Source organism: Rhipicephalus microplus, chromosome 1, assembly GCF_043290135.1.
Source record: "Rhipicephalus microplus isolate Deutch F79 chromosome 1, USDA_Rmic, whole genome shotgun sequence".
NCBI lineage: Eukaryota > Metazoa > Arthropoda > Arachnida > Ixodida > Ixodidae > Rhipicephalus > Rhipicephalus microplus.
Genome location: NC_134700.1, coordinates 164,550,749 through 164,564,306, shown reverse-complemented (window position 1 = coordinate 164,564,306; position 13,558 = coordinate 164,550,749).

Here is a 13,558-nt window from a genome sequence, read left to right as displayed (position 1 = left end):
TGCAGATTGTACGAACACCTCTCTCTCTCTACACTAGGCACACACATTATATCTTTTAACAAGCACACGCCACTGTTTAGGGGCATAATAACGCTCTACCGTGAACGTATGCTAATCAACCCACTTAGGCGGTTGGCTAGGTGAATCGAGCCAAGTTACAAATTGTATCGCCCGCGAACGTAAACAAAATGCTGCTTTCCATCAAATGGCACTGCAGGCTTCGTTTAATCAACAACGTAGCAAGCGCCGTGTGCGTCTTCCTCACTACATTGCACATATGAAAAAATCGATCACCATACACATGCATGTTGCCGCAGTTGTCTAGAATTAGCTCCAGTAAGGCCGCGCCGATGCGCCATGGCTCTGCTAGCGTTAGCGTTGTCAAAGAGAATCGACAAACGCACTCGCAAAGGCGCGTAAGGTTGCCGTTTCACGACGCCTCGTTCGAGTGCAGCAACACATACTTGCACTGAGTGGCATACTTGGTCTACATAAAAAAGTGTCCCCCATACCTTTGGTTTCTTTCACACTGTCCTGAGGGAAGCAACCACAGGCGTCAGCCGTCACCTCAGAGTCCTTCAAGCGCCCGCCCAACCCACCGATTCCTTGGACGAATCGCACTTGATCCGCCCTCGAACAACCGCGGGAATAGGGCGCAATCTTAGCACATCACACGAACGAGGAACGGCGCTTCCTTGCGTAAATTTAACATTTCGTGCTCTCGTGTGTAGCAGCGCGAACACAGGAGAGAGCATGCCCACGGAGACAAAGACAAACACCATGTGGCTTTAGCTGTGAATGGATTTGGCTTGGATATCTGTGTGAGGAAAAAAAAACATCTGTCGCTGCTATAAACTGAAAAAAAATGTATGTTATCTGGCAAAATAACTTTAAAAGTGATAAACAGTTATTCAAAAAACAAGTTACAACTTATGAATATTTTCGCAGGTTTTTGTTTTGTTTTTGTTCTAGCAGACGACAGCCTCCTACTGCTTCTACGACAGACGTAGTGCGGTTTCACGTTCGGTGCGTGTCGCCGACGCAAAACTTTACAGTAGTGATATCAGAGTTATCAATTCTCAATGAATATTAGGATGGCTACAAAGCAGTAACATTTTGACATAGTGCAGTACGCAATCTTTCAAGGTATGACATTTCTTTGCTCTGAAGCAAATCGAAGCAAGCGGGCCGGCGCAATCAGCTGATGTCGCCACTACGCGAGGCATGGTCGTGCGCAATAGCGTCGCGCCCCGCGCTCGATTTGTCATCAAGCGATAGAGCTACTAAGTAAGTGGAATACAGCTAGGTGCAGGGATTAATGGCGTATCACTCTAATTCCCTGTGGTGGCCGACTCAATCGCAAGAGAGCCCCGGGAAACAACCTTCAACTGCTAAAGCTTGTGTGTGGGTGTAAAAATACTTGTTTTCATCCGTGGCGGGGCAGCAATCTATAGTTGAAAGACATGCGAAAAGCATGTGACGTATATACAATCACAAAACATATGCACACAACAATAGATACAATCGCATATCGTACATAAATATGCCAACACATAGCGTGTGAAAGCAAATTTATATACATAACTTAAACCCAAGCGCACTGTTCTGCGCGAATAGCTCAGCATTCTGCTTCTGGTCACCGACGCGTGCGGACGCAGGATGGCAGGCTCGTCAAGAGCTGTTACAGCGGCTGACGCTGGCCGCGGTTTCTCGTGCACATCACTTCCCAAGGACTACCGTTTAATTCTGCCACCACTTCCCACAGGAGAAGGACTCAGACGCACGTTGGTTCTGCACTGCGACATCGCAGCGCGTCCGTACAGGATTAATGACTTCCGAAAGCCGCTCAAGGAACTAGGCATCATTCAAGAGGTAAGCGGCATAAGAGCGTATCAGATATCGCATGTCTGGCTTCTTAACATGAAGACAGATGAAGCCAAGAAGACTTTTCTGGACGCTGGCCTACTCTCCGTGAAAGACCGGCCATGCGTCGTCGTCGACCGAGAAAGGCAAGAGGTGCGTCTCAAGTTGCATTGGGTAGCCTTTGACGTCAACGCAGAGACTGTGCGGCGTGCTTTCCGGGAGTACGGTGAGGTGAAAGAAGTCATCAGCGACAAGTGGAGAGACGAAGACTTCGAAGGAGTTGAGTCAACCACAAGATTCGTTCGGCTACTACCTAAAGAAGGCGTTACTATGGATCGCATACCCCACCAGATGCGTCTCGGGAGCGGCATGGCACTGGTGGTCGTGCCAGGAAGAGCGCCGCTTTGCCTGCGTTGCCACAACACGGGACACATTCGTCGCGACTGCAGGGTGCCCAGGTGCGCTGGTTGTCGCGCTTTTGGGCACGAGCAGGCGGACTGTACTCGTTCCTATGCCAGTGCAGCAAGTAGAGCAACAAATGCCGACCACAGTGAATTGCTCATGGATGAAGAGGAAGCAGAGAGGGCCGCGGCGTCAAAGGCAGGAGTGGAGGCGTCTCACGCAGTAGCGACCAGCGAGAGAAAGATGGAGACACCTAAGCAAGACACACAAGAAAATACGGTTGTGGCCACTCCAACGCAATGGTGTTCGACTCCAATGAAACCCAGCACAAGGCTGAACCAGTCGTTGGGTCCGACGCTATTTCGGACATGGATACAGTTGAAGCTACGCCAGTAAAGCGACGCCTGAATGAGGGAGACGCGGCGTCCCAGCAGCGTCTGACCCAGGAAGACCAAGGGCAGTGGCGAGTGGCTGGCTCCAAAAAGTCTCGGGGTGCTGGCCGCCTGCGTTCGTCGTCGCTTGCACGCGACGGCTACGGGACGACGCCTTGAGCGTCGGCCGCACAGTGGTTTAGGTGTTCGTAAGGTAAGCGTCTTTCGCTCGGCTTTCTCTCATCACGATGGCGACGATTAGATTGGCGACGCTAAATGTACGTGGGCTTTCTGCCAAACGGCGGCAAAACCAGCTTTACCGCCTGATTATAGAACAAGATCTAGACATCGTCGCTGTACAGGAAACTAAAGTAAAGAGTGAAGAGCACGCTGAGCGAATGGTGCCGCCTTTCACGAGACTGTTTGATGTGTGCGTTTGTCACGCGGTGGGTACATCTGCAGGTTGCTTCTTGTTAATTCGGCAGAGTCTTAGTGCGAAAGTGGAGTCTGTAACTACCTGCGAGGCGGGTCGTTTTAATATGTGTTATTTATCTCTAGCAAGAGAAAAATGGAGAGTAATCTGTGTGTACGCACCCACTGTGATTCAAGAGCGAAAGGAGTTTTTTGAAAAACTTGATGTGTATTTGAAATGTGAACGTAAACTAATTTTGGCCGGGGATTTCAACTGCGTTTGTTCGAGTACAGATAAATCAAGTTCCAGGCCATACAGAGATTTAAGCACTGCCGTTCTAATCGATATGGTGGCGAAAGCTCGGCTAGAGGACGTGGGTGAATGTCTTCGCAGTCGAAAAACGGTTATGTTTACCCACTTTCAGCGTTCAAGCCATGCTAGACTTGACAGAGTGTATGTGTCTTCCGAAATCATTCCTTCGTGCCATGATAACAGAGTTACACCTGTTACGTTTAGTGATCATTGTTTGGTTTCATTCTCAATGGGTAAACATAAAAGGAATAACAAACATTTCTCTTGGGACCTCTGGAAATTTAATGTAAAGCTACTAAAGGATGAAGAGTTTAATCGGATTTGTCTAGAGGGTATAGAAGACTTACTAAATAGAACACTTGAATCCTGGGGACATAAGTGGGAAATATTTAAACAGACCATTAAACTGAAAGCACTTGAGAGAGCCAGTATCCTGAGACATGCTGAAAAAGAACTTGAAGTGCGCTTGCGTGAAAACTTGCAACAGTTAGTAGCGGATGAATGTACTCAGGCCGGAACATTTTCAGAGGAGATAAACATAACTAAACAGAAGCTAGAGTTGATAGACCAAGAACGTTATCGTGGAGCATTGATTCGAGCTCGAGCAGAAAACTTGGTAGCGGGAAAAATGCCAACAAAAGGAGCTCTTGGAGCTGAGAAGAGACATGCCTGTAAGAATTAAATAAGAGAAATAGAATATAAAGGAACAAGGTGCCATACGAAAGAAGCAATATCCGGTGCCTTTTTCGAATATTACAAAAAGTTATTCACACCAACCAGTGTACACGCAGAACGTTTTAATAGCGATTTCATTTCATTAATGCCAAAACTTGATGATGAAAGAAAGAAAATTTTAGAATTGCCTATAACAGAGCGAGAAGTTGAAAAAGCAATTGATAAGTTAAACAATGGTAAGTCTTCAGGACCAGATGGCCTTAGTGCTGCAGTGTACAAGGAATTCAAACACGTAGTTTCACCTATTTTGAGGGAGGTATTTAACGAGGCTTTTAAGTGTAAACAACTTCCACCATCGTTTTTGTCAGCCCACACGGTCTTAATACCTAAAACAGAAGATCCCGCGAAGTTAAGAAGTGTTACTGCATATAGACCAATTAGCCTAACTAATGTTGACTATAAAATATTGATGAAAATATTGGCCAGAAGACTCCAGACAGTTATGACAAAACTAATTGGGCCCCACCAAACTTGTGGCATAAAGGGAAGGAAAATAATGACCAAAATAAACATAGCACGATCAATCCTAGAAAGTTGTGACGCTATGCATCTCAATGTTGCCATGCTTCAAATTGACCTCGAAAAGGCATTTGATCGCGTGCCGCACGACGTGCTCCTTTCATTACTTGAGCACATTAACGTAGGGAGTTTGATTAGCGAAGGAGTGCGCATGGCTTACACTGGATGCACGACGAGATTGGTAATAAATAAAACTGCGGGTGAGCGTATACCTGTGCTGCGGTCAGTAATACAGGGGTGTCCACTATCGCCCCTGCTTTTTGCTATTTTTATTGAACCTTTCTGTTTAAGTGTAATTAATAACCCTGCAATAAGCGGCTTTAAATTGCATGAAGCTGAGGTTAGCCTCCTTGCATACGCCGATGACATTGCAATTTTCTGTACAAATTATGAGAGTATAATGCATACTGTAAATGCCGTGAAAACTTTTTGCCAGGCGAGTGGTAGTGCCGTGAACTGGGATAAGTGCCTTGGCTTCTGGCATGGGGAATGGGACGTCAAGCCAAGAGTATTTCTAAACATTAAATGGCAGGAAACACCAGTGAAGTATTTAGGAGTGCCGCTGGAGTTCTATCATGGCAGTGAACCGTATTGGAAAAAAGAAACAGAGGCATTGCGCAATGATGTAGAAAAATGGAAAGGTTGGGGTATTTCGATATTCGCACGGGCCACAACGTGCAATTTGTTTCTGGTGAGCAAGCTGTGGTACGTAATGCAGGTTTTGCACTGCAGTAGAATAAGTGTCCAGAAAATACACAGAGTATTTGCAATTTTCATATGGAGCTCTGTATGGGAAAGATCAAGCCGCACAAACCTGTTCAGAAAAGTTAGAGATGGCGGGCTCGGATTAGTTCATTTGTACATAAGACAACTTGTCAATCGTTTCCTTTTTCTGCGTGATGTGGATGACCCCTTTTTGAGAACTGTTATACAACTAAGGTTATCTAGAGTGCTGCCGGGATTTCTCGTATCATCATCAAATATGCAAGGACCAATACAAGGGTAATTAAAAGAAGTTGTTTCGTCTTTCCGCTTTTTTCAGGGAGATTTTCGTTAGAGTATCTGGCTGAAGTACCACGTAAAAAATTGTATAGAGACCTTGTCGATGTTTTACTGCCTGTTCCATTGTACCGTCAGCTATATTGTGCAGGCCCAGGACATGATGTTCTGAAACGTGTTAAAAGAATGCTTGTAGCGCCAGGGGTCAAAACTTTTTTCTTTAAATTACATACTGGTACCTTACCAGTTAAAACGTGGTTGCAGGATAAGGGAATATTCGTGCCATGGAGCACAAATTGCCATTTGTGTAAAAAACCGGAAACAATCGAACACGTGTTTATAGATTGCTGGAGCGGGGTCTTTTTCTGGGACATACTGCAAAGAACCTTGAAAAAAGAATTACCGTTAAGTCCACGTGGCATCCGTTTTCTTTCGGTTAAAAACGAGGCAGGTGTACCTTATGATGTTATCATGCTTCTGGGCCTGCACAGTATATGGAAAACCCGATGTGCTTTTGAAAACGCGGATGTGGAAGTGCTAGCTGTGCGCCATTATTTTTGCAAATCTGTGTGCCATTTTCTTGAAATGCTGAAAAGCCAAGAGGATGTGCCAGACTGGATTGGGTGCATTGAGCGATTGTTACGAATGCCCAAGTATTGATTAATACTCAGCCAAGAGCTGACGGTACCTCAATGAATTCTGTGGGTGTATTTTGTGACGCATTTGAATTTGGACCAATATGTAAATATGTAAAATGTGAACAGTCATAATATGCAAGGCAATAAAGAAAAAAAAGCGCGAATAGCTCAGCAAGTAAACGCACTCAATTCACGTTCGCGAGCAAACTAAGTGGCGCAGGTTCGAGTCCCGCCAAATCTAAATTTTTTTGTTTGTTTTTCAACGTTTTTATTGTACTGTTATTTTTTCTAATGCCTTAGGTTATAAAACAAAATAAAAGCAATATTGCGTTCAAGTACGTATGTGGGACTGTGTTTTTTGCGCAACAATTATTAGTATTTTTATTTTCATTATTAATTTTTTTATTTATTTCATAATATAACAAAATTAAGGACTAAGGGTAACATTGGGTCTGCTTGATTGTGAAGGGACTCGAGAACTGAGAAAACTCAAACCAAAAAGTTTATTTGAGAAAAAACTGAGCATTTCACAGCCGGACCAGTTTCTTCAAGGGTAGGCCCTAGGTATGCGCGAGACTTTCTATATGACTCATCTCAAGCTGTGGCAGTTGAGGGAAGGCAATATCACCGAGAAGCAGTTCCAAAATATATTTTGGTTGATGTTTTTTGATTCCTCCAAAATAAGGGCTGCACAATTGTGATCGAGCTAAACCAAGAATTGCGGGCATGAAGTCATGAGACAGAAAATGAATAATGTTGATTGTTTGAAAAATAGCCCTTAATAAAAGGAAGAGTTATGGAGTGCTACGTAGCTTAACCCGCAGTAGGAATTTTATATATACATATAGATAGTTTAAAATGGACAATGTTGCACACACAGACATTGGTTTAATTTCTTTGCAGCACAGTTGAAGCATCTATGTAGAACTGAAGCATCAAGAGAAGCTCATGCGTCCTCACTTTATTGCGCTTTACATGGCTTGTATGCGTCCATGCAGCCATGATATGATATATTTTAAAGCATTTGTTTAACCTATAATCTTCTTATTCATTAAAGCTGGCCCATAAGTTGTGTCTTATGTAGCACTACAATTGAAGCATAATCTGCATGGTGGTCTGAAACAATGCTTTTGAAGATCTCAAAACGACCCAGCTCTATACACGACCATCCATGCATCAATGATAAGCACCATTATGTGTCCGTACATATCAGTTGTGCTCTCATACTTAATTATTTTTCTGACCACTCCCACTGCCCCTACCTCGTTTCTTTCGTGAAGCTGTGGCAAGTTGTGTATAGCTGTATTTATATTGTAGGAGCACATATACTATCAATAAAAATTATTTTTAGGCTACATGCAATTAGTTTTCATAGATTTTCATTTCTTTTGTCGGTGCTCAGGAGAGCTAAGCTCATGGTCGATATTTTAAAATGACATTTCTCTTTGTCAATGTTAATGAGAACAGTTTCATTAATATTGACAAGTTCATTAACATTGAATTTAGTTCTCATTATTATTGTTCCTACCAAAAAACGAGCCCTTGAAGTTATGCTTTTCTTGCTTGATTTGTTTTCGTGTGACATCATGCAAGTAAAATGACAGTTATTGTCATTCCTTGTGAATGACACATTTTCCGTGTGACAGACTTTAGCACCTGGTCATCTGCAGAAGTTGTATTCATTCTGCAAAAGGGCGAACAGTGGTGACTGACAACACAGACTAGCCTGCGTTATTCTTTTGTACTATATATGTCACTGTGCATTCATTTATAACTTTATAGAGCTCGGATTTCCTGCTGAAAATGTGACAACAACTGTACAGTTTCCCCATTTTTGCAACAATCCACATTTCTTTCATACACTATTGCACATTTTCGTAAGCACCTTACAAAATTTGTATATTTCCGTAAGACCTTACATTCTGTACTTTCCCTATGAAAGCTTCTGTACACTCCATACACTTTCTTTATCCTCCCATATCTTCCATAATGAACTCTCCATATGCTCCATGAGTTTCCTTATCTTCGCATATTTTCCATAAATCTTCCTTATCGTTTCATATACTCCATAAAAAGCATTCCATATATGCCATACATTTTCCTTATCTTTCTGTATACTCCATAAAAAGCTTTCCGTATACGCCATACAATTTCCTTATCCTTCCATATACTCCATAAGAAGCTTTCCGTAAATGCCAAACAACTTCCGTATATTTTTTCAGATGAAAAAACTTCCGGCCAATAAAATAACGCACACAGGAAACGAAGAAGGAGACAGGAAAGAGGCCAGACTACCAACTGTTTATTCACATATGCGTGGCTCAAGTATGTATACTCATACGGTCACAAGGTGAAGCTAAGTGCTCTTTAAAAAATAACAAAAATTGCACAATGTAATAAACTGACTCACAATCATTCAAAGCTTTCTTCGCTCTACTAATCGCTACAGATTACAAACAAGATTCTAGGAACGTGTTTTCCTTCCTGCGCAGTGTCACGGAGCTATCGCTGCAGCATGCTTCACCACTCTTTGCAATATGAAAAGCTTCCAAAATTTCCCGTGCCAATTTTTCATGGCTTTTGCCTAAAATCTTGATTTCGTTCAGCAGTGGTTTACAATTGCACTGTTTACAATGAAGGGCTAGATTGGAGCCTGTGCCTTTCTCAAGTGAACCTGTGCCTTTCTCTTTGCCTTGAATCTGCCCTGACAAAGTCATGTGAGCACATGCTTGAGACGAGCTTCACCGCCCAGATAGAGAGACTAAAAAACGCTGGCTTTCCCAGTTCTGTTTTGTCGGCTGTTGCTGAAACGTTACTACAAAAAATGAAAGGAAAAAAGAAAACCAAACAGACAGGTCCAGAGCAGAGGATACTACAGGTGTTGCCCTATACGCACCGTGTAGCGCATGGCTTGAAAAAAGTCGCGTTCAGGTTTGGCGTGTCCGTGGTATTTTCCGCACCAAGGAAATTGGGTGGTTTGTGTGCACGCATCGGGAAAAAGAAGAAGTTTCAGTGTGAGGCGAAGCATGGGCTGGTTTTTGTGAATTGTGTTGTTGGCGTGGTGTATGCAATTCCACTGACGTGCGGGATGTTATACATAGGCCAAACAGGGCGTTGTGTGAATTTTAGGGCCTGGGAACATTTCAAATCACTTGAGAAAGGCACAGGCTCCAATCTAGCCCTTCATTGTAAACAGTGCAATTGTAAACCACTGCTGAACGAAATCAAGATTTTAGGCAAAAGCCATGAAAAATTGGCACGGGAAATTTTGGAAGCTTTTCATATTGCAAAGAGTGGTGAAGCATGCTGCAGCGATAGCTCCGTGACACTGCGCAGGAAGGAAAACACGTTCCTAGAATCTTGTTTGTAATCTGTAGCGATTAGTAGAGCGAAGAAAGCTTTGAATGATTGTGAGTCAGTTTATTACATTGTGCAATTTTTGTTATTTTTTAAAGAGCACTTAGCTTCACCTTGTGACCGTATGAGTATACATACTTGAGCCACGCATATGTGAATAAACAGTTGGTAGTCTGGCCTCTTTCCTGTCTCCTTCTTCGTTTCCTGTGTGCGTTATTTTATTGGCCGGAAGTTTTTTCATCTGAAGCAATGCACCAACTAGCCCAACAACGAGTATTATTGAAATATCTTCCGTATATTTCCATAAAACTTCATATGTTTTCCGTATGTAGCATAAGGAAATGTTACGGAGTCCATATATTTTCCGTAAGATTTCATACGGAATTTGATAGTTAATATAATCGTGTGCTAGACTATTCTTCTTAGCAAGTTCTTGTTTTGGCTTCACGTACTCTTTTTAATTGGCATTTATCCTGAATGAAGTTGTTATTGTGCATTTATTTACAAGAGTCGGTGTGGCATTATTACGACTTAACTCCATAGGTAATGATTTGGAAGATCTTTGTTTCTTAGCTTGCCGAAGAACCAATTCGCTCCTTCGACAGTAAAAGACGGCCTGGGGATGACAAAAGCATATTGAAGATGATGTTAACGGTCATCGTCGCTGTGAGGGACAAGACACAGAAGAACACGTTGCCGCAAATTTATTCAACTTGCATATAAGGTGCGTCTGTTCTTTGCTTCCGCTCAACATCTACATGGGATCAAATAGACCCTGCACAGGACTACTCAGACATATTGCCGTAGGGGGGAGATGAACAACAAGAGAAGAGGCAGGTAGGTTAACCAGGCACATGCCCGGTTCGCTACCCTACGCTGGGGGAAAGGGAAGGGGGCGTAAAGATGAGAGAGAGGGGAAGAGAGGAGAAAGAGAGAGAAAAAAAAGAGGATGGTCAGTCAATGGGCTGGTGCGTATGCAGCGGTGGCACTCCACAAACGTTAAAGGCTGTCATGTAGGCCTGTAGTCCTCACATATTGCCGTAAATTTACATATTGCCGTAAATTTCACAATAAACTATCAATTCTCTTCATGAAATCTTCGCCTTACAGAGTTAAAGTATCTGAGTTACATCTCTAGTCCATTTGTTTTTGACCATCTATTCAACCAATTGTGTTGAAAGGTTAAGCATTGCAGATAAAATGGCAGGGTCCATCTACATTAAAAAATTCTTCAACAAGGAATGTAGCTGGAGCCAACTATTGGACAAGTGGACGTATCTTCGGGATAATACTAGTTTCATCACCAAGACCACGTGGTAAACTAAGACATTGCCTTCGCAAAACAAATGTCCCTCCCTTGACGGTGGTCATTCCTCTCGTAAAAACGTTGGCTCCAGTGACAATCTGTATTCAAGGCTTTTTTAATCGATTTAAGCACTCACCTTCCTCCGAAAATCTGCCTGGTTGTGATAGTCGTAGCGTACAAGCATGATTACGAGTACCGTCCTATAACAATTCTTGCGATATCCAAGCAACGCACAAGCTGTGAACTAGATGGAGGCTTGAAGTGCTAATCGTTCTCGAACGTGGGGTTTCGTTGGAGCCAATGTTCACTGGAGCCAAAGAGCAACTGCCTTGAAGAAGAGGAGGCACTTTTTAAAACGTTTGCTCTAACACCTGTTCAAGGATATTGACCTTTAGTGTCTATGGCCTAACTTGTGAAGAACTGTCAATTTCCTTGACATATATTTTTTTAATTTTACAAGTATACCTGTAAAGTAAGTCAACTTTAATAAAATTATAAACTTGTTCGGAGAAAAGCGGGAATGAGGTGGCTTTCACAGAACTCCACCTCACGGTGTGAATGGGGGTGACGCGCTTAATTTGACCATCGAGCTTACAATTGATATATGAACTTGGCATAATACGAGCGTTAAAATGGTTTTAACGTGTCAGCCGACGTGTGGCTTCGGTGTAGGACGCACTCAAGCTCAAAGAAACAAAGAAACGCTGCAGTTGTTTTCGTTTCTGAGGTCTTGTTCGCGCTCAGCGGTGCGGAAGTAAAGCGGCCTGGGTCGATGCAATCCTATTTGCTTAATGCTTCGGCAGAGACAAGCTTTTCTCACAGCACTTATTGCCTGCGAGTCGAGTTGCACGTGTCTGTAACAATAGCCTGCCCTCCCTATAGCGTATGCTGCATCTTTATAGCAGCTCACCACTCTGACATCTGCTCTTTATTACGCCAGAAACAACTGGGTGCCTCGCCATAGGACAGGGCCGTCACACAGACATGATGATGGATGAGCGATCGCCGTTCGATGAAATATAAGAGACGTCATAGCAATGAGACCATATCATTCCCGTGAATGAGAAAGGCAGTTGTTTTCGCCAGCTTAGCCTAGTTTTTTTCGTACAGGATCTAGAACAGCCGTTTGTTGAAAGCGAGTTGAATCAGATTACTTCGGAGGGATTGTCGAACACGTGGGCAATAAGCTGCTTATTACAGGCTGCATGTAATGAGAAATGTGCTTTTTTACAGTAATGATATTTTTTTCTGGTGTTCTACGTAAAAAATACAATATCATTTTGAGAGACGCCTTAGTGGTGGCTCCGTAAATTTCTACCATCTCTTGATCTTCAACGTGCAAGTACATCTATTTACACGGGTGCTATTCGCAATCCGTCCCCATCGAAATATGGCAGCCATGGCTCTGAATAGAACAAGTGCCCTGGAGTACTCTGGTCGACTGCTGACCACCAAGTCGCGGGATTGAGTCCCGGCTGCGGCGGCCGTGTTTTCGGTGAAGGCGAAAATACTTCAGTCCTGTGTATTTAGATTGAGGTGCACATTAAAGGACACCACATGTTCGAAATTAGCGGAGCCCTCCCCTACGGCATCTCTCATAAAAACATGGTGGTTTCAGGACGTTAAACCCCAGATAATATTCCTATTTCTAATTTATTATTATTACTATCATTATTGCGCACCCATGGAGCTTAACAGCGCCCCTTTTTCGCAGTCTACGAAAAATAAAAGTATTATTACATTTCTAAATTGACGGATGAGACTCCGTGGAGAAGAACTTGTGGCGGCGCTGAGCTGCTGACTAAAATGTTGCGGATTTGATCGCGCCAGTAGCAGTCGCATTTCCAGGTACGAGAAATGATAGAGACTCGCGCTCTTAGTTTTAGGGGTACGTTAAGGAGCCTCATCTGGGCGAAATTATTCGTTACCTTCTACAGCATAGTGCCACATGTTGACAAGTTGGGACTGCAGAAAAAGTTGTTATTTAAAAGATACTTTTTAAAATTACTACTGCGTGTGGGCGTCATGTAACTTGTGAAAATACTGAAAGTGGTCAAAGTAGGCACGACGATTTGCTTGATATAAGTTTCAAGTAAAGAATTGTGAACCGAGGAGGGACACATAGGCTTGTCTTGAACATAAAATAGAGAACTACATAGCAGGTGTAAGGCAACGGTGCACGCTGATACCTGACGAGACCTGACGAGTGGTGGAGAAATGGTCTGTACGAACTGTTCTCAAGTATACAGCTGTGCGATTTTGTAGAACAGCATTTACTTTCCTGTATCCGATGGCGGGGTACCTCAAAAAACGCCAGGTATACACGGAAAACGCAGCGCAGTCACAGCCAAAGCTAGAAGAGTGGCCTTTCAGAGCCTTTTCGAAACACTCATTGGGTAATCGCTGCAATCACACTTGCTTGATACCCACTAGCCCATTAAGAAGAAATATTTTAGGGGGCAATAGGCCGGAATTCGCTATTCTATCTTTCGTCACTCTTCTGAGAAGCTCAGTATTTGCTATACGATTGCAAGGAACTTTGTGCGAGTTGTTCATGCTGTGGCTGACGACGATGAATAATTATGACTGAAGTGGGTATGTCCCACTTTTAATAGGGGAACAAGAACCAGCTTTGGTAATGAGT